The 21,970-nt window shown below is 34.8% G+C and overlaps 1 protein-coding gene and 1 long non-coding RNA gene across 2 annotated transcripts in view; one reads left to right on the top strand and one right to left on the bottom strand.

Moving 5' to 3' along the window:
- Utx (Utx histone demethylase) overlaps positions 1–21,970 on the top strand; it is a 48,081-nt gene that overhangs the window by 11,336 nt on the left and 14,775 nt on the right. The gene's annotated exons all lie outside the window — the stretch shown is intronic.
- On the bottom strand, positions 9,578–14,380 carry LOC149676632 (uncharacterized). Its single transcript, XR_016366500.1, has 3 exons — positions 14,003–14,380; positions 11,593–11,909; positions 9,578–10,758 (listed from the first exon to the last, which is right to left on the bottom strand). It is a non-coding gene; the product is annotated as an uncharacterized LOC149676632 (long non-coding RNA).

The raw sequence follows: 21,970 nt of genomic DNA, 5'->3' as shown, positions 1-21,970 counted from the left end.
ACCCACTGCTCTAAAGCCTAAACTTTCCCTTCGAATGTGAGCGAGTTTCGGTTGTCACGGGATGCCCTTTAAACAAAAAAAGATTTGTCTAGTACCGTGATTATTTTTTATTTTCATTTTTGTGATGTACAAGCCACTCATAAAGTATAATTGCGTGAAATTATTGTACCCAATGCCACTAAACCTTCCCCCAATGTTGATTGGCAATTTTTAAGACCAACTCAGGTCTATTATTGACAGCATAAGTTTATAAGATATGTTCACCATAAGTTTGTCACACTGGTTACTTAGAGCTTGTCATGAAGTGATGTAGGTCATAGATTGCAAATTTTTAAGGCCAACTCCGGTCTATTATTGGCAGCATAAGTTTATAAGATATGTTCACCATTAGTTTGTCACACTGGTTACAAACTGGAGCTTGCTATGAAGTGATTTAAGTAGGTCATAGATTAGATTCGAGGTAAAGCGAAGACTCCTTGTGAGGCGCTGCATATCAAAGGCTTAGTAAGTAGACTAAATAGGTATAGATGGAATTCCTGTAAAACTAACCGAGTGTAGTCAGTTCAAATTCTCGCTTGTCGTTCTAGAACTAGCTCGAGCTGTAAGTCTCTAGCATTACATTACGAAGTACGGGTAGTGGCATACTTATGGAACATAGCTTATAAACTTTTGTTGACAGTGATTACGCCTAACCCTTAATTGATGTAAGAGTGGTTATCCCCTCGACTGTGAAGATAGGGGTTGAATGTTTCGGGTTTATAACATGTGGGTGGAACAAAGCTTAAATTTCTTTCAATTGTGATCAATTTAATCGGAGTTCGCAATCTATGAAAGTAAATAGAAAATAACAACAATAAAAAACATTTGTTTATTTATTTTGGAAAGTAGCAATAGTTAATATATTTTCGCGAGTATGAAAATTTTCGCGAGTATGGAAGTTAAGTCGTGAAGTCATTAATGTGTCTTGAGCTTGATTTAGAGAGAGAAAGCGCGCGGGATAAATAACCTTTGACCTAATTCATAGCTTAACGATATTATATTAAAGTTGTTAACTTTCTTTTCCATTGCGAGTTTGTCCCAAGGTTTAGTTTTTCCGTTTCTGGAACTCTACGTCAATAAATCATAGTTCCTGGGTATATTGAATAAAAATTATTTCAGTGCCCTTATGTTTAGAGAAATATTTAAACTATATATATATATATATGTGGTTATTTATAGCTTTTATTGTTTTTAGTCCAAGGTCATACGACTTTTTATTTTTATTACGATTTAGCTGGCCCCTACAGTGTTGCCAGATCATTTGTGAGTTGGTAGAAAGACTGAAAATTCAGTTTAAATCCGTGTGTTTTTGACTTTTTGAGCGTCTGGCAACACTGCTAAAGAGACTAAGATTTTTTTATGCGTATAAGTTCATAAGATATGTACCATAAGTCTGTCACTGGTTACAAACTGGAGCTTGTCATGAAGTGATTGAAGTAGGTCATATATTCGAGGTAAAGCGACGCCTGGTGAGGCGCTGTCAGTAATGCCAAGAAGTGTTATCTAGTTTATTAGGGAGAAGGTATAAGTTGCCTAAGTATTCGCGCGCCATAGTCCCAGTCCCCCTTTCAAAATACAAGGGGGGACGTAAGAGGAGGCCGGGCTATTTTGCCTCTCCTCAGCCGGAAAATACGTAGTTTTCGTCATTCTCGTCGCGCTGACGTGAGTTTTCAAGAACCAATAAGATGCTGGTTGTAATTTAGAGACGGGGATTAACTCCGGACTGGAGATAAAGATGGTAATGTGGCGAATCTACACCTTCTCCCTAGTAAACTAGATATCACTTCTTGTTCTCACTAAGTATCTAGCATTACGAAGTGTGGGTAGTGTCATACTTATGGAACATATCTTATTTACTTATGTCGTATAAAGTGTACTGTCTTCGTCATAACTTAGTCCTACTGACAGAATTAAAGAAAAAATTTCAAGGGCCTCTCTGAAATCGTCGGGTGTAAAATTCTTAAAGGGCCTAAAAATTTTACGGTATATTTTTGTATTTTATTATTACTATTTTTTTTTTACTAAATTCAACCTTAGACAGAGGCCGGTAAATAAACCCTCTTTGCTATGTAATTTAACTCTAAGAATATACCACCGTTAAAGCGGGGGAACTCGTGTATCTTGTATTAAAATAGTGTTTTAAAAACAAAATACTATGGTATATTTTAAGCATGAAAAAACGTCTCACCGAAGTAACAGATGTATGTATTATTTACTATCGTGTAACGTTTTCATTGAAAAGCAGGGGTTATATACCCCCTAACCTTGCTTGGTAATAATGTCAAGTCACGTGGGGTGGTGGAGTGTACTTTAATAGTGTTTCCCGCCATTTAAATCATGACTCAAGGTTGCCAGAAAATCGCGGGGGATTTCGTTTTGAATTTTAGATACATCTGAATATATACATATATATATGTATATGTTTTTGAGGGATAATTCTAGCTGTGGAGGGGGCAGTCACTCGTACTAATCGTTGTTCACTCTGTAGTAAAATGAGATTACGGGTTATCGGAGTGAGTAGCCCCTCGAGGACAACACTAGAAACTTCTTTAGCACGTGCACTTTTGAATATTTTATTTTTTTATATAAGCTGATTTTAAGGAGTTGTTGTGTTTTGTGGTTTTATTATAATTCTAAACAGGTTAATCTAGTTTAAATTAAAAGCAGTAATTGCGTTAATATTACCTGTGGTTTTATTAAGCTGTAGGTACGTGTTGGGTTTCCTTGTTGAAAAATATTCATTAATCCATTAGATCAAGTAATTTAAAAATCTTAGTAATATTGCTAATACTTAAATCACCTCGTTTATTGAAAGTACTCGATTAATTAGCCTTGAAAATATTTAGGTATTCGCAAGACCTTATACCAACCTATACATTAGATTAAATTATGATAGAATTATCTTTAATCTGTCTACGAGTATAAATGTTTTATGAATAAATTTAAACATTATCGGATATTCACGAGTACATAGACCATTTCGGGAATTACATTTAGTAAAACCAAAAAGTCTCCATTGGGGTATTTTCCCTCTTGCCTTAAAGCACCACTAGAGGGCAGTGCGAGGGTTATAAGCTAAGGGGCGGCCTCCCCACTTTTGTGAACTTGGTGTCTTTGCAATAAATTTATGGAATAGGCTATTGTGACACGAGTACACCGCTATTACAACCAGGGGTTAGGAACTTTAGGTATGAGGGGTTGTGATGGGAGTTGATAATAGGCCACTTTCACCGCGCTGCCAGCAGCTAACCTTCTTATCCTGAAGCTGAGCTGTTCTTCCCTCCTCTCTCTCTGGTTCATCCGAATGGATTTCCTCTTTCTCTGTCTCCCTCTCCCTCTACCCTCTAGCTGAGAGAGAGAGAGAAAGGAAAGAGACTACGTGCCCGATATCACGACAGCCATGGCGGCCAAAAACGATTTAAAGTACTGGGGCAGCTTATGTGTGTATGGGTTTATATGCCAGGTGTACACGTAGAGTATATGCATCGCTTGCCATATGATATACCTTTTTATTTTTATTTATTTTTGACAATTTATTAAGTGACACTTGTTTGGGTATAGTAGTTAAATATCTTAATTTTTAAGGTACTTAAGAGTAAGACATGGGTTTTAGTTTTTACTGAAGCCTGCGGCTACTAAAAATTTCTCCCCCATTTTCAGAGCTTTTAAATTTTGGTGCAGTGTTGTCAGGCTTTCAGTTGGTCAAGTACTGAGTGAAACTCCTCCGTTGCTCTGACCTTGACTTATTAATGGGCGCCTGCCAAAGCCCAACACCGGGGAAAACTATGTATAGGCACATTTAAATCAGGATTGACCTGCAACGTACCTCTCAGGGATAATTATTCAGAGATTCATGGGAATTTGTTTAAAACATAACGTTTAGGGAAATGTTAGGGAAAGTCGTAACTATTTTGAGAATTCAATTATACGCTTTGGGATTTTTTTTTATTCAAATGGAATTTGACAGTTGTTCAACCTCCAAGAAAACATAATATTGTCATGCGAGACACGTGAAAAGATTAATTAGGTTGAATTCTATTTTCTTTTTTCCCCTTCTCTCTTCTGTAGAAGTGAAGTGCCTTAGTTGAAAGAAATACTTTTGGAATGATGAATCGTTATGTAATAAAGAAAAAAAAACCGTGAAAGCTAAATGAAGCCAAGTTCAATGAGGTACTCGGTTTTTGTAGTAGTAGTAGTTCAGCGTGTCCCCCCAAATAAGTCGCCATTCTAAGGGTTATGCCTTATTAATTTTTGTAGGTGAAGTTATAAATAGATACTTAGAAAATGTGTTCTAAAGATATTTATGTCAAGGTTGAGAATGTGTGTACTTTTGGCAAGACTTATAGAGTTTTGTTTCAAACTGTTTATGCATGTTTGGAATTGTTTTAGACAAGGCTAAAACCTTGAAGAAGTGATATCTAGTTTACTAGGGAGAAGGTATAAATTCGCCACATTTCTAGCTTTATCCCCAGTCCGTATAGTATAGTAGGTCCGGAGTTAATCCCCGCCTCTAAATTACAACCAGCATCTCATTGGTTCTTGAAAACTCACGTCAGCGGGGCGACGCGAATCACGAAAATTACAGTCATATTTTCCGACTGAGGAGAGGCGAAATAGCCCGTCCTCCTTTTACGTCCCCCCTTGTATTTTGAAAAGGGGGACTGGGACTATGGCGCGCGAATACTTAGGCATCTTATAATTTCTCCCTAGTAAACTAGATATCCCTTCTTGGCTAAAATTATCCCCAAAACGTTATCAGTAATTAAACGTGACTAAAATTAATTAATCAATATTGTACAATACTCTTAAGTGTGACGCCGCTTCAAATTCAAAGTAGGGCAGGTGTTTTTACGTAGTTTTTTGTTATCAAAGTGTATGTAGACCTAAAATGCAATGCAACAATACCCGAACCCTTAAATTTTAAGTACCACGCGTGCTAATACGGTATTATGTTATCTAACGTATTACTGGTCTACTATAGAAAAAGAGCGGTGTTTTTGAAGCCCCTTAAAGTCAGTTAACACCCCTCCCCTCTTCTATATGTATGTATATGTCCTTTTTATCAGATTAAGTTTACACTAATAAAAGGGGTTTCCCCTTACCTTTAATAACACTATGAAGTTGCGTTGATTTTTATTCGATAACAGAGGGACATGCAAATATTACTTCCGGGCGACAAGTTAACTTGGTAATTTTGTTAATAGGCTTTGACGGCTTCTGGTTATATTTTATAAGTAGTTTCAAGTTAAATTGCGTTCTGAGCTCTCACCCTCGATAAGAAATAATATGTTAAAGGGGGAAGTAAATGATTGAAATAAAAGGGGAAGTTGTAAGTTTGCTTCCGAATCATTTCCCCTATCCGCTGCCGTGTCGTGTCGTTGTCTGTCTTCACGTGTCATTGTTCATTAACCAAAAATCAATTCTTAATTTTATACTTAATTTTTTGGGGGGCATTGCAGCTTTAATCAGTTAAGTTCGTATTAATTACTTATGAAAAAAACCCCGATATTTTAGTTACCACTCCAGTACTGCCTGCACCAACCGCAGTGACCCCCCCCCCCCAAGTCCCCACGTGTTTGTCTCCAAGCACGTGCACAGCCAGTTTCCCGCCAAACCAAAAACGAAAAATGCGGGAAATAGTAATACTAGCTAGCGTGAATCACGAGATCGATTTTATACACGTGCAAGTTCTATTTTTTGCCAATGGAGGGAAGAGAGACGGGGGGAGGGGGGTTCAATATGTACTGTAGAGTGTAGAGGTCGTTAATCATTGGTTTACAGTCAAATAATATTACTTTCAAAGCTTTTAAGTCTCTTCCCACGTTATGCAATATTTATTGCTATAAATTTACCAGTGCAATTCGGTTATAAGTGGACCGTTTTATTTATTTATTTACGTTATGTTATGTTTGGGGGGTTGTTTACATTTGCTAAAAGCGTTGCGGTTCTGTCAGAATATGAATTAAAATTATTATTTAAAATCAATTTTTACAATTATATTTTATTATTTATTTATCTATTTACGGTTTGTTTGGGGGGTTGTTTACATTTGCTAAAAGCGTTGGGGTTCTGTTAAAATATGAAGTTAAATATATTATTTTAAAATCAATTTCACAATTTGATTTTAATTAATTAGACTTTTAAATATCAGCGCAATACCCTAATAATTTTCTTAACGACAGGAAATTGTAATTATTTATTTTAGTTTTTAACAAAATTCGCCCGTAAGCTTGCAGGAAACGATCTTGATTAGTAGCAATTAACGTCATTCAGTTAATTAGTATCATATTTTTTTAAAATAACTCTTGTTAAAACTAGATATACATCCAATCTTGTATTCATCAAAATCTAGAAAAACCTCTTAAATTATGTCTTAAAATATACACCCTAGGGTTGGTTATTCGAGAACGTCTTGAAGTCGCGTCGTATTTTGAACTATGTTATGGGAAATTATTTTTCACGTATTTCATATACCATTCAGTAAAATACCCCTTTTTTTAGCGTGAGAAATTTTCAAAAACGCTCTAGGAATTCATGTTAAAATACTATATTTTTCGTGTTTTTTATAATGTTTAAGAAAGACACACTCATTGACGAGCTTATATCGTGGGAATTTGAACTACTATAGTCGACTAGAGATGCGTACGTCATGGTTGTGAGTGTCTGTGTCATCTGTGAAATATCTGGTTTAATTTGTTTAAGGCTAATTGGCTCGACTCGTTTTTTATTATTACAAGAATTTTCAACAGTTTCTTTTTTAATCATTTCGTTTTGAAATCTCGTGTTGCGAAGTTTATTTCTAAGGATAAAGTTTCTGAGGAAAATGTTTCGTTGAATTTCAAAATATTTGTTAATTGTTAACACACGCGTGTTTTTCGATACCAGGAAGTTTAAAAGTTGTCGGTTTTAATTAATGCGCTTGGATTTAAATCGAGTTTCTTAAAGCTCTTGTGGAAAATTTAATGTCTACTTAAAACTTAAAACGAGGAAATTATATTGCATGCTGGATTTGAGGTTTTGAAACCTTGAAAGTGTTCTTCAAGAATGTTCTGTAAGTTCTAATGATGTTTTTTATTATTTATAATATTTTGGTTTTCTTTTTGGTGTTGAAATACTTTCCTTTTGAGTTGGGTAATCTGTATTATAGATGTACAGGTAGATAATTTTAGCTAATTGAACTATGAAATCTATTTATTTAATGATGCAGTATGTTAATTAATCAAATTTTGAAAGGGTATTTTAATGAATTTGCTAGGGAGTATAGCGATTCTAAAATTCTTATAAAATCCTATATTTTTGAACTTGTCCTATATTATCCTATAATTTCATGGAAGGTCCTGTAATATCCTATATTTTTAACTTAGTTTTAAGTTTTCGTATAGTTTAGCATCAAATTTATCAAAATTTAGTTGGCACTTTTATCGAGATCACATTTGACTATAGACACCGAAATTGCGGAGTTTGATCAGGATTTTATTGTATTATATTTTAATTAAGTTCCTCTTTTCAAAGTAAAATCCAATTTCTTATTTTTATGAGATATTTCTACATAATTTAATCCAAAATACTATTATTATATGAGTATTTTAGTCCTATATTTTCCTTTGAAAACACATTTTTTTCTCCTATAATCCTATAATTCCTATTATTCTTACAAGGAATTTAAATATTAGGCTGAGCACCTTGCTTTAAAATTATTTATTAAAAAAAAAAAAAAAAAAAACACGAAAGAAACGAATTACTTCACTCCGTCTGGGACGAAAAATGGTATCAGCAACCCATATAATCCCCAATAAATCTTTAACACTGGTTAACAGTGAAGGAGTGCCATTAGATTTAATCACAAAGCCAGCCCTTCCGCCCGTCGTCCCGAGTCCAAATTTGAGATCCCCTCGACCCTCATGAAAAGAAGGTGGTCTAGGGGAGTTCTTGTATTGCTAAAACCGTCGTCCAAAAGTGACTCACGGGATGTGATAAGCATTTGTACTCCAGATTTGAAACCCCCTTCATTTTACCCCGATTTAAAATCTAGTCCATGGGATGCCTCCTATGTAGTAGGGCAAACATGACGCTATGCAACTAAGACTAAGCCTACTTTTTATCATTCACCCTTATATATTTAAATCCTGGACCCAAATTTTATGATCCGGTGACATTAGCATAGGAAGGCTCCACCGTCCTTTGCGAATTATTTGCCACGTGACCTTTAATTTATGCGGTTTAAGCCTCGACTTTTATTTCATAAATTGCGATTGGTGTTGTTGGTTGTTTTTAATTATGATTTTGTAATACTTTAAGCAACGATTTCTCAAATTGAATTTACAATGACCAAGATATAATCAGGGATAGATGTAATTTTAGAAGTAGGAATGGAGAACAGAGTAATCTGGGCGCACGTCAAAGTCCCGGTCCCTCTTTCCCCGGGACGGGGTAGGGGCATGAAAGAAGAGGGTCATATCGAAAGAGGTAAAAAGGAATTACGTATTTTTCGCCGTCCCCGTCGTCAACAACGTCATCAAAACGTAGTTTAAGTGAGCCAATAAGATAATTTAAACTTTTCGTTATACGTGTTGGAGGTAGGGGCTCTATACTGGGCTATGAGACGGACTGAAATACTAAAAGTTCTCCATTCCTGCTTCTAATATTAAATCTATCCATGATATAATAGAGACCTTTCTGTTGGCTGGGTTGTACGTCACACCCTTTTAAGTCTTAACACGGTTCTGACAGCCATATTGGTAGGTTTCCCTCTGCATTCAACCCACCAATCAGTATGGCGCTTAAATTATCTTACCAATCTTAGAATAATATTCCCCCAGGGCCCCAACCGAAATCTCTCTGTATATCCATCCATGGTCGAATTTTGTAAAATATCCCTAAAGTGTCCAAGAAAGCCCCGGGAAGGGTTCGCAAAGGTCATAGAGGTTGTTATAGATTGTCCCAACCCAAAGTTAACGGCCCCATGGGGGTATTTGCCTCTGGCAGTGACTCGCTATCGCTAAGCAAAACGAAATATCTTGGTAGGTGGTAAACGAGGCAGGTTGGCTAAATGCTCACGAAGTCACAGAGTTTAACATCTCAATAGGCTTAGCTACCAGGCTGCTGTCAACGTTGATTTGATGTTATCGGACCCAAAGATATCTTTCTTTTCAACGTAAAGTTGTAAATATATCCATTCCATATAATTGGAAGGCCCTTTTCTTTTTTTGGGCAACCTTGACTCAAAGAAGGGGGAAGATCATCCTCTTTGCCATGACCATCTTTGTATTCTTCAACTTCTTCTCTTGGACAGTAGTTGCTTTTAGGGGAGTGGAACTAAAACGTTTTACGATACTGATAAAGGTTTTATGGAACCGTTTTCTGGGTAGGGGGCCCCAAGTATTTTCTGTCTTCTTTTGACTCTTTTGAGGGTTGGACCGGGGAGGTAGGTAATTGGACGGATAAAGTGGCGAATTTATGGCATAGCGTATCACCTATGTTTTTCTTTTTTACAACTTGTAATATGGAATGTCTTAAAATGTGTATGTGGATCCTTTTAAGAGTTTGGGGGCCGCTCTAAAACTTGTCTTGGCCTATCAGTTTTAATTTAAGTACTTCTGTTTTGCTTTTGCTTTTCTTCAAGTCATGGCCTTGTTATTGTTTGACTACTGTCCTGGTTGTAAATTACTTATTACAATTACCGTTACCGTGACACTTTTGGGTTTGTATTTGTACCTATCGAAACACCTTTATTGGGACCCACAAATGGATCAAAGGGGCTAGAGGAAATTTCCTTCCACATTTTCTTAACTTTAATCGCGCTAAATCAGAGTTGCAAGTAATCGGTAATTTGTGATATCATCTCGGATTTCGAACTGAATCGAACGGAACTAAAAGCTTTTAAGTATGTTGTTGCAATCACTAGTGACTGTTCAACCAACACCTGTCTGTACACTATCCATTAATCTATTAATAACCAATGTGTAATTAATAATTTCCTTAGCTGTGATTAAATTAATGTAGTTCTTAATCAGGGATAGATTTAATTTTAGAAGTAGGAATGGAGAATAGAGTAATCTGGGTGCGCGTCGAAGTCCCGGACCCCCTTCCCCGGGACGGGGAGGGGGCATGACAGAAGAGGCGGGTCATAGGGACAGAGGTAAAATGGAATTACGTATTTTTCGCCGTCCCCGTCAGTAACGTCATCAAACGTAGTTTAAGTGAGCCAATAAGATAATTTAAACTTTTCGTTACGTGTTGGAGGGATGGGCTCTTTACTGGGCTATGAGTCGGACCGAAGTAAATATTAACCTTTCTCCATTCCTACTTCTAAAATTAAATCTATCCCTGTCTTAATGTAGCCCTAAATTTATTTGTCAGAGATTAGACTGTTCTGGATAGAGTCATTGGCTTTTTGCTGTTTTGCATCGTACTGTAATTATATCATTACATCTTTTCAAAGTAGAGGTATTACTTTTCTCTTAAAGAATCTGCGTGGTGAGGAGTGGAAGATATTGTTCTGAGGTTTCACTTAATTTTAGTTTGAGAACTTTAGTTGTTAAACCCGTTTTTTTCTTTAAACAAATCGCTTTAGGCTTCCTAAATTCTTCTTCTCTTTTTTTTTTTTTTTTTTTAAAAAAATTTTGTCTGGGGTTTCTGTATAGGTGGGTGTGTTCTACTCTATTTATAGAAAATGAGAAATTTCTGAACTTAAAGATGGTTAAATCAGGGTTGCCAACCCTGTAAATAAATAAATAAATAAATAAATAAATAATTTCTTTGAAAACAATAAGAAATTCGCGAACCTTCTTTCTATTCAAACGCAACATCATTAGCCTTTTAATAAATACATTGTTTACTATTTTATTTTCCCTTGCCCTCTAAAAAAGCTTAATCTTAAAAAATAAAGAAAACAACCCAAACAAATCACTACACTACCCATCTATTAATTTCCAATTACATCCCCTAGGAGAAAAATTATATTCCAGTCTAGAAGTTTATTTTCACCACCAGCACCAGGACATAGTCTAGAACGAAAACAATTCCCTCTGAGTGATCTCAAACTCAAAGTACTTGCAAGGAGCGATATCTAGTTTACTAGGGAGAAGGTATAAGTTCCCTAAGTATTCACGCGCCATAGTCCCATTCCCCCCTTTCAAAATACAAGGGGGGACGTAAAAGGAGGCCCGGCTATTTCGCCTCTCCTCAGACTCGGAAAATATGACTGTAATTTTCGACATTCGCGCCGCCGCGCTGAAGTGAGTTTTCAAGAACCAATGAGATGCTGGTTGTGATTTAGAGGCCCGGGGATTAACTCCAGACCTACTATACGTTTGGATTGGAGATAAAGCTAGTAATGTGGATGAATGAATTTATACCTTCTCCCTAGTAAACTAGATATTGCTTCTTGCTTCTTGGTACTTGAGAAGGAATGAACCACCACGCATGGATGCAAAGTCGTCCTTGACCGTTGCCTCTAAAACGCTAGTAGTTCTAATATAATCTAATAGTATATAGGGATATAACTTTCCCCCCATCTATCTATATATGCCTTCTTTGAGAACTGGAACTAACCAAAGCAATCCCCCCAGCCGGGCCAGCCCAAAGGCACATGGGATGGAAACATCCTCCAAGTTTGAAGGAGGAATTCTCTCTTGATTTCATCTTCTAGGGGTTTTAAGAAATATTCTTTTTTTTTTTTTTTTGGCTCTCTCTCCCTCCTATTTCGTTTCCTAACCAGTCTGGGACGGACGGACGGACGGACGGACGGTGCAAGGATGTTGAAGAACTAAAGATTAAGAAGTCAAAGGGGTTGATGACTGATTTCTCTCCTCCTTCCTTCCTTCCTTCCTTGGCTTTGTTAAGAACCAGGGCCTTCACCCACTTATAGTCTGGAGGGAATAAATATACATGTAGAAAAATTAAATTCCTTTGGTACCTTTTTTAATAAAACTGGATTTTTAATGGATTTAATATACATTATCTAATCTAAATAATGTAGATCGCGAAAGTAACTAAGCCTAATTCGTTTTTGATTTCATTTCAAAGCATTTTTTTACGGATGTCGTTAAGCCTAACGTTAGGCTTAGGTGATATCCCTAAGCCTGATGTTGAGTGGTAACTGGGGTAATGATTGGTGTATTTTATGTGTAGACGGATTTACTTATCTTCCATCATGTTATAGTAATATAGTTAAGCCTAACTTTAGGCTTAATTGATATTTCTAAGCCTGACGTTGAGTGATAGGTAATGACTAATAATTATTGGTGTATTTGTGGACAGATTTACTTATCTCTTGAGCTTAAGCCTATTTCGTTTTCTGTTTTGAAACCACCTTTATTTTAGCACAGCCCACTCGATCACGCAAGTTGCACTCGCTATAGAAGCCCGTTCAAAGAATTCAAAACCCATGCATTTTCAAGAATCGAGGGGATGTAGTGGAAAAGCTAGTAAAAACATGAACGAGTCTAGATTTTTGAGACAAAAAGCACTGAAATGTTAGGGGGAATTGTCGAGTTGATGAACAAACTTTTATAGGAAAGTGAAAAATGTAAGCTCTAGCTTCCTGATTTTTTTACTATTTGTAAATTAAAGTACACTAAAAATTTAGATAATATTTTGAAAGGCTTAGGACTAATAGTTATTTTTCTAAAAATTATCAAACTTTCAGTTTGTGGTTTTTTCAACTCTGGATGACTTCTAGCCATTTTAAAACGCGCTGGGCAAATTTTTCAAATAAATAATTTTTCCCCCAATACTTGTAGTACTTGGTTTTCACATATTTGCCAAGTTGTTTTAACGACTAGTAAATTGTAATAATAAATCAAATATAAGATATTAAATACAGTATTTTGATGAAGAACGTTATCAGAAGGGAATTCCCTTCAGGCGTTATTAGCTGGATTGGTTGGACCTAGTCTTTAATTTTTTACTGAAAAACTATTAGCGCTTGAAACTTCAAGATTTGTAGGACTTTAGAAAACGTTACTACGCACCTCTCAATAAAATTTCAAGACATTTGATCCACAAAAAACGAAATTACGCCCATTTTACCCCAAAAAACGGCATTTTTCTCATAGACATAATGCTAATTCGTAGACTGCTTTGACGAACTTTATCGGTTGGGCCTAGTTTTTATTTTTTTACTGAAAAACTATTCACTCTTGAAACTTGAAAATTTGTAGGACTTTAGAAAACGTTACTACGCACCTTTTCTTAAATTTTCACGACATTTGATCCACAAAAAGCGAAATTACACCCATTTTACTTCAAAAAACGGCATTTTTCCCATAGACATAATGCTAATTCTTAGACTCGTTTACCAAGGAGTACTAATCGGTCATATTCTTGACTTTTGGCTGTTTGAAGGGGCTTCTATAGCGAGTGCAACTTGCGTGATCGAGTGGGCTGTGATTTTAGTGACCTCCCTAAGCCTAACGTTAGTCTTAAATGTAATGTTGTATCATTAACCCTATAGAGGTACCCTGAATAATATGTACATATATAATTATGGGCAGAAGCAGAAGTGACTATAGCCAAGGCTTATAATGGATTTTTTTTCTTCTCCTGACCTATTTTGTTCATATCAGCTTGTCCAGGTGTTTGTGTATAGGGAGTATTTCCGGTTGGTGGGTACTTGGAACCATGTATATATATTCCTTCCCACCAGTTCTAATTTGCTTTTGGATGTAAGATTAATTATAACCGAAACATCTTTCAACCATCTGTACAATAATAGACATGGTTTTTCCCTCCTAAACCTAATTTATCGCTAATTATTATTTGTTGTGTCATCACAGAGACCGAGTGTTAAGTTAAACACGTCAAACCTTAGTAATATCGAGTGTTTTTTAAATAAATTATTCTTGCTAAGCCTAAATTGTGCCTAATATCTTTACGAAGCAGATTTGACAAAGACCAAGTGTTAAGTTTATTTTTTTCCTAAGCCTAATTTAGACCTACCAAAAAAGAAGCCAAGGCTTACCAAGCTTGATTTATTTTGTGAATTTTCAACCCAATCTTCTGGAAAGTAACCTCACGAAAACGGAGGGTCATTATTCATAGTATCAAGTCCATTTGAAACCATCAATAAGTCCCCAGTGACTTAGTTCAAGTTAACCTTTTACTTCCTGGGAAATATATAGGCTTTAAACATCCTTTCGGAATGAAAGGAACTACTCAGGAAAGGAAGAATTTTTTTCCGCGCTCTCTTTTCTCCAAAAAATCAATAGACCCTGGGCCAAGCTTGCTTCCTCCAACTTCCTTCGCGTCTATGACCTTGTATTTCCGTTCCAGAGAGACCCCATCCAATCGAGTTGAATGCTTTTCTAGCATAGGAGGATGGCGGGAATCGCGAGCTCTCCCATCTTTTGTCATGCGCGTTGGGATCCCGAAATGTTGCTGCACGTGGTTTTAGTCACGTAACCTCGTAAGGTCATCTTTTCTAACTTTTCTCCTTTACTTAAGCCTATTTTTTATTTTATTTAAAAGTACACCCTTTGCTAAATACGTGGGTTTGATTTAAATGAGGACATAGAGGGTGTCGTTGTGTTTGTTTATATTTGTTTATTTATTTTGTATTTACTTTTATGGTAAATGAATTTTAGAATGTTCTATTGTTTTGAAACGACGTGGGTTTATATATTTTCACTTTTGTTTGGGAATTTGGGATTGAAATATGAACTGGTTTTGCTTTTTAAGATAAGTGGGTTTGTAGTTGACCCAGTTGAGTCATGTTTACTTTTGAAAGAAAGTGTTACGTGGAAAGAATTTTCCTTCTATACTAATTTTTTTTAGTTAAAACTGTTAATTTAATACTTTAATTGGATTTTAATTGGGTAATTTATACCTCGGTTCTGTCCGTTATATAAATTTTTCAGGGACAGGTACAACCTAATTCAATTAAAATATCGGACGAAGAAGGTCAACTGACAATCAAATTAAAAAGTTATCTTAAATTCCACAAGCTCTAAAAACCAAATTACTCATTTAACCGATCAATAAAAATGTTTGCATCTCCCCAAGGTCATTTAATCATCCAATGAAAGCCGTTTACTCTCTTCAAGGTCATTTAATCATCCAGTGAAAACAGTTTACTCTCCCCAAGGTCATTTAATCATCCAATGAAAACAGTTTACTCTCCCCAAGGTCATTTAATCATCCAGTGAAAACAGTTTACTCTCCCCAAGGTCATTTAATCATAAAATGAAAATAGTTTACTCTCTTCAAGGTCATTTAATCATCCAATGAAAATAGTTTACTCTCTTCAAGGTCATTTAATCATCCAATGAAAATAGTTAGCTCCCCCAAGGTCATTTAATCATCCAATGAAAATAGTTAGCTTCCCCAAGGTCATTTAATCATCCAATGAAAATAGTTAGCTTCCCCAAGGTCATTTAATCATCCAATGAAAACAGTTACCTTCCCCAAGGTCATCGAATTATCCAATGAAAACAGTTAGCTTCCCCAAGGTCATCTAATTATCCAATGAAAGCTGTTAACTTAAGGTCTTTTAATCTCCCAATATCCAATAATAACGATCTAAGCTTCCCAAGGTCATTAAATCGTGCAATCAAAACAACTTAAATTTAAAACATCAAAAGCTTACAATCTAATTGCTTTTTAACTTCGTAAGTAATTAAGTAACACCCATCATTGCAAATTATTAGAGTATATTAACCCTTATTTTGAAATGTAATATGCAAATGATATTTTTTGCGACATCAGTCTGGGTATACAGACTCTCTTGTAGGGGGCGGGGTACTTGCTACATTACAGCACGTGTTTTCTTTCCCGCCAATATTAGACGTCAACACGCGGCGGCGCTCTGATGCTTCGCGGAATACAGTTTAACAACACGCGAAAGGGCTACAACCTTATAAAAGTCTAGACGATTAAGAAATAATAATAATAAAAAAATTATTCTTAAGTTGTGTGTACAAAAAAGTTTGGAAACCCCCTTCTTTTACCTACTTGCCTTGTCTAGCACCGAGATAAAGGGTTATTTAGCGGGCTAGAGAAATACCTTTAAATTTTAAGTGTCTATAGAAGAAAAATATAATAAATACTGTAAGATGAATGGTCGGTTTTTTTCTGTAATCTTTTCATAAACAAAACTTTACATTACATTTTACTCGTATTATAAAATTTCTTAGTCATTATTGTACAATTAAAACCATTAAAAATTAATACTTATTAACTAAATAAGCATAATAATTAATTAGGTGAACTTAAAGACAATCTTTGGAAAAAATGGTTCGCTTTTTCTGTAATATTTTCATAAACAAAACTTAATATTATATTTTAAAATTTCTTAGTCCTTATAGTCCAATTAAAACCATTTAAAATTAATACTTATGAACTAAATAAGCATTAATTAACGCAATTAATTAGCTAAATTTAATGGCACTCTTTGTAAATCGTGTTTAACTGCCGATGAACTTGATTCTTGGAAAATATTTTTTTCCTAATTTGCATATAGTTCCCAGAACCTCGTGTTACATTGTTCATTGTAGAACGGCACGAAAGCTTAATAGCCAGGGGGGAGGAACACTTCTTTATAGTGAATTTAGGGTTATATTTCAGTAAATATCCAACCCCCCCCCCCTTTCCCCCTTTTTTGCGCATTTTTCTGGGGAAAAAATATTAAGTAGTCTGTCTGTAATAGGTCACCTGTTCTTAGAAATGTTCTTTTTTAAGACATAATAATTAGCAGAGTTTAATGAACCAATCTAGACAGGGGGAAGGGGGTAAAATTTATTGTTTTATATATATTTGAATAATATTACACAATCACAGACTCGACTATTTGATAAAACGTTACTGATATGCTAAGTTTACTAACACAAGAAAGGCGCAGTGATATTGGAAAGTCTTCCAGCAGTTGAATTGGAGTTTTTTGACAGTGAAGTTTTTTGCTCTTAATACAGATTAGGTGATGTTTTATCGTTTTATTTAAAAGGATTTTATTTGGTGAATTTTTTAATTCGGTGTCTGTGAGACTATGACGTCAATGGGTTAGTTTATTTTTCTTTATTATTTATTTAATTTAAAGTCTTTTTAATCTTTATGGATTTTTATTTAGTTTTGATTTTAAAATCTATCAATGACTGTTTTTTTTTTCTACTTTTTATTTTTTTTCGAGAAAATACCGACATGGGATTATTTAGTCTAGACACTATTATTTTGTTTTTATTTTTTTAACATTGGACAACTTAAGATTAATTTTAATTAATGGGTATCGGAAAAAATAATTAATTTGTCTTTGAAATTTAGGTATTTTTTTTCTTTTAGACAAGATAGTGGCAGATCAGAATTTTTTTTTAAAATGGTATTTGATTTTAGTCGATAAATTTTATTAGGTTTAATTATGATTAAGTTTATTTAATAGTATGGTAAATTATATTTTTGAAATTTAGGTTTTTAAAATATATTCAAGTTAAGGATCACTTACTTTTTTATTAATTTTTTATTCTGTTAGTAAGTTAGTAAATACACCAAGAAAAAAATTAATCCAATATTTAAACGTCGCTGAAACCTAACCGTTTGAAGTGATCTCACCTGTTTCGGTTTAAAATTCCTTTTGTATGCATAGTTTTTAGACTAGGAGTATTATACCATCTACACCAGGATCCCAGGCTACCTGGCCGACAAAATGCAGTACCAAGTATAGCCTCACCTCCTGCAGTGTAAACGGTATCAATCCTCCCATAGTCTGAAAACTATATATACAAAAGAGTAGACCTTTTTTGGCGTAAAAAAGAGGGTTGATACATTGCCATCCGTCCCTGGGAACTCTCATGAAACAAGATGACTACAGCGCAGGCGCCAAAAGCGAGATGGAAGGCAGAGCTTTACCCCCGTTTCTTTCCCTCTTTGTTACATCGAATAGGTCTATATTCTCCAGACGAAATCATTCAGAGCATTCATTTTACCAGGGCTTCCGTTGGGTAGGTAGCCTTTTACAGTTTGTGATAGCAAAAATGCCTTAACTTCAGTACATAAATAACCTATAAAGATACGTTACAATTGCTATAATATATCCTATTGAAAGACTTCCACTCAAGACTTTTCGTAAGAATAAATTTACAATAGTGGCTGGCGTCTTTGAGAGAGACGAGAACGCACCTGAACAGAAAAAAAAATTTACCTTAAGGTTTCCAAACCATAATAATAAATTTTAACTTGACATCGTATTGGGTATTACCACAGTTTTAATACCACTCCCAAGTTAACTTGGTACCATTCGTAGATGTATTATTAAGTTATCAATTTAACTTTGAACTGAAGGTTTACTCTATAGTCAACTTTGACCTCTAATGGCAGTTGTGTACAGTTTTGATAGTGTTAAAATATATGGGGTGCCATGCCATTAGGGGTCTACCTGGACTTCTTATTTTCGAAACCATTTTAACTTGGTACTTCGTAATTGGCGTATGTAGTATTAGTGTAGGGTTTTTAAAATAGTTTCAAGTTAACTTGGTGTGAGTTTGAATTCAAGCTAGCTTAAACCTTGGACAATTGGAAGACCCCCAATTTTTTTTTCAGGGGTGAATTTTGAAGAATGGTTATAGACCCCACTGTTGACCTTGAATTTGTACCGAAAGGAACTCTGGGATACCTATATTTTGAATACGCCCTGATATTGGGCTCTAAAATATTCTGAAGTTAAAAATTGTCAGCTGAAGTTGTATGATTTCGTTATTTTTTTGGTCTATTTTTCCATCCCCCTGGTTGACGAGGGGCTGTACACTGCCTACCTTTTCACTGTATTTTATAGACCTTGCGTATATAGAGAATCTGATAGTGGTTACCCCCCTCGGTGGTATCTCGAACTGTAACTATTGAACGATCAGGCTCAGGCCAATCATGATCATAAACTAAAAATTCCACAGCCAATTTGGTCGCATTTTTAAAAGTTCTCGCGTCTCAAAGATACGTTTTATTTTTATTGAAAAGTTTTTTTTATTTTGTTATCGCTTTTTCTTTATTTGCCTTTTCTGTTTCGTCTCGGGTGGTTTTGACTTTTGATTCATTTAAAACGATTAAAATTGTGCAAGAAATAAACATTAAAAGTCAAGTTCTGTTTTTGGATTAATTTGTGAATTTAATCGCGCCTTTAATCCGTCTTCATCGCTTATTCGGGAAAGTGAGTTGAAAATTAAATTGATGTTGTTTTAGTAGAGTCTGTGACAGTCTATATGTTTAGTTTAACCATTTTTTGGGGTTAGCTTTACGTGTTTTGAATTATATTTATTAATTAACTATAATTTAATTAATTATATTAAACAATAAGAGAAATTTTACGCGTGATTGGCTATTTTTATTTTATTATTTTTTTAATTGGCTGCCAAGTCTTAGGAAATTGATTAACATAACCGAAATTAACGACTTCTTTAACTATTAATTAATTTAGTTAAACCCTTGATAAATTTACAGACATTTTTATAATAATTTTTTTTATTTAATAATGGAACCATTAGTAAACTGCCACAACTTAATTTGTTATAGTTAATTTTAATCTTAAAAAAAAATATTATAGTAACCCAAACAACCAAAACATCCGGTTAATTACAATTAAAATTATCATCCGGAAATCTAAACCACGTTAATCAACTCCCAAATTAAATTATAATTAAACACACACTTATACTTTAAAAAAGTCAATTAAGAAAACATATGGTCAATTTGAAATTTAAATCAACCTAAAGAGATATTTAATTTTAATATTATTCAAAATAAAATTGTTTTAAAAAATAATTTTTTTTTAAAAAAAAAAGGCAATGGCCTCTGGTAACTGTTACAGCTTTTGGTATGTGTAAAGAAATTTTGTGTTCATCAATTTATTTGAAACGGAGATGGGTTCTTGTGTGGAAGGGAACGTATAGAGGCGGTAGACGTGATTCGAATTCAAATACCAAAGTTTTTAGGCTTGTCTCTCCGTGGTTAAGTTCGTCTGCTTTTTCACTTTCTTTTTGGCAATGAGGACCCTCAGGGTAATTCGAAATTTATACCGAAAACTTTTTTCTGCTATGGGAGAAGTTTTTAGTACGTTTTAGGAATTGTAATTACTAATTAGATTAGGAAAAACCTTTTTTTATTTTCGTTTTAAATGGCAGTTTTTTGTTTCTTTTTTTTGGTATTTTTTTTTCGGGTTTATTTTGAGTTGGATCACTGCACTGGTATTTAAGGTGTGGAGTTATATATCTATGTTTAAAGGTTCATTATCTATACGAATGTCTATAGTTGATTAAGGTGTTTTTATTGGATTTTTTATCTATTTTCGAATAAAATTTATGGCCCGGTTGGATATTTAATTTGGTTTAATTTTAGTTTGATTATTGTGACCTTGTTTGACCCGTTGAAATCGTGAAAATTTATGGGGATATTCTACGGAATGTCTAGTTTATTATGGTTGCTTTGAATTTTAACTATCTTAATTAGAGCTAAAGTTATGTCAAAATTAAGACATGTAACTATTATAAAATATTCTGGACGAATAATTTTATAGTTCAAATATAATTTGATTATTGGTGACCTTATTTGACCATTGAAATCGTGAAAATTTAGCTTTATAATCTACTGAATATCTACTTTATAATGGTAGCTTTGAATTTTAAATATGCTAAGTAGTACTAAAGTTACAACGAGTTAAAAGGTATCGACCTTGAAAAAGGAAATCCAACCCCAAATAAAACGCCTAGGCCTAGTTTTAGTTTCAGAACAAATTTATGACAAATGGGCTATTGCATCAAACGCCATAGTATAAATTCCAATGCATGAAAAACGCCCCCAAGGATAAATAAAACCGTAAAAAGAAGAAAGAAAAAACGGAGAATTTAAGTCAAGGTTCATCGTATCTTTTTCTTCTTGATCCCTGATGCTCTTGGACTTCTTTTCAGCATCCCTCTCTCGCTCTCCCTCACCATCTTCCCTTCTCCATTGATTTTCTATTTTCTTTACAATATTTACATACCCAACCACCTCTAGCAAAAATAAAACCACGCGTTCTATGAGATAGCCGTACTTAGTTCACACTTTCATTGTGAAATATTACGTATTTTCCAAATTTTTATGTAGGAAAATTCAACCAATAAGTCTTACTGCACGCCTAAACTTAGTTTCGACCCATTTGGATCCTACCAACGTTCAAACGACTCCTGAAATGCCAGCTTTTCCGTGTGACCCCTCACGTAGGCACAGAGCTCAGTTTAAACGTAGAGCGTGGTGTGAGCTAAACCAGGCTTCAAGTAGGAATGTAGTGTAAAGTTAGACTTAGGTTGTAATACGTAGTTTTGGGATCGATCGACTTCAGCTAGAGCTAGAGCTAGATTTTAGTAGTTCGCGTTTGTAGCTAAATAGTGTATAGGCGTTCTGCTCGCTATTGTAATAATGAAAATGATTTTTCATACCCATCCATTGACACTGTGACCTCATTTAGTTGGGGTTTGCTTAATTTGTTTTAATTATTCTACTTTTAATAATGGGATGGGGTTTAGGCTAAGGGATTAAATTTTGCATTTAATAGGTCAAATAGAAATATTTGGAAATTGTTTTTGGGGGGGGGGGGGCTTAAGTCACGTGTTAGGCCTAACTTTTTAGCGACGCTATGAGTAATAACATAAGTTCATAAGATATGTTCACCGTAAGTTTGTCACTGATTACAAACTGGATCTTGTCATGAAGTGAATGAAGTAGGTCATAGATTCGAGGTAAAGCGAAGACGCCTGGTGAGGCGCTGTCAAAGGCTTAGTAATGCAGACTAAATAGGAAGATGGAAGTCCTGCAAAAGTAACCGAGTGTAGTCTGCAATTCTCGCTTGCCGTTCTCGAACTACCTCTCAGTCTCTAGCATTATGAAGTATTGGTAGTGTCATACTTATGGAAGGAACATATCTTATAAGCTTATGATAATAGCAAACAGATGTAAATCTTTTTTCTTTTTTCAAACCGTA

This window comes from Phalangium opilio, unplaced genomic scaffold (genome assembly GCF_054372755.1).
Source record: "Phalangium opilio isolate 3A_F unplaced genomic scaffold, DU_Popi_V2 ptg000045l_1, whole genome shotgun sequence".
Classification (NCBI taxonomy): domain Eukaryota; kingdom Metazoa; phylum Arthropoda; class Arachnida; order Opiliones; family Phalangiidae; genus Phalangium; species Phalangium opilio.
Note: the sequence above shows the minus strand (reverse complement) of the source record. Positions and strands in the feature narration are given on the sequence as shown.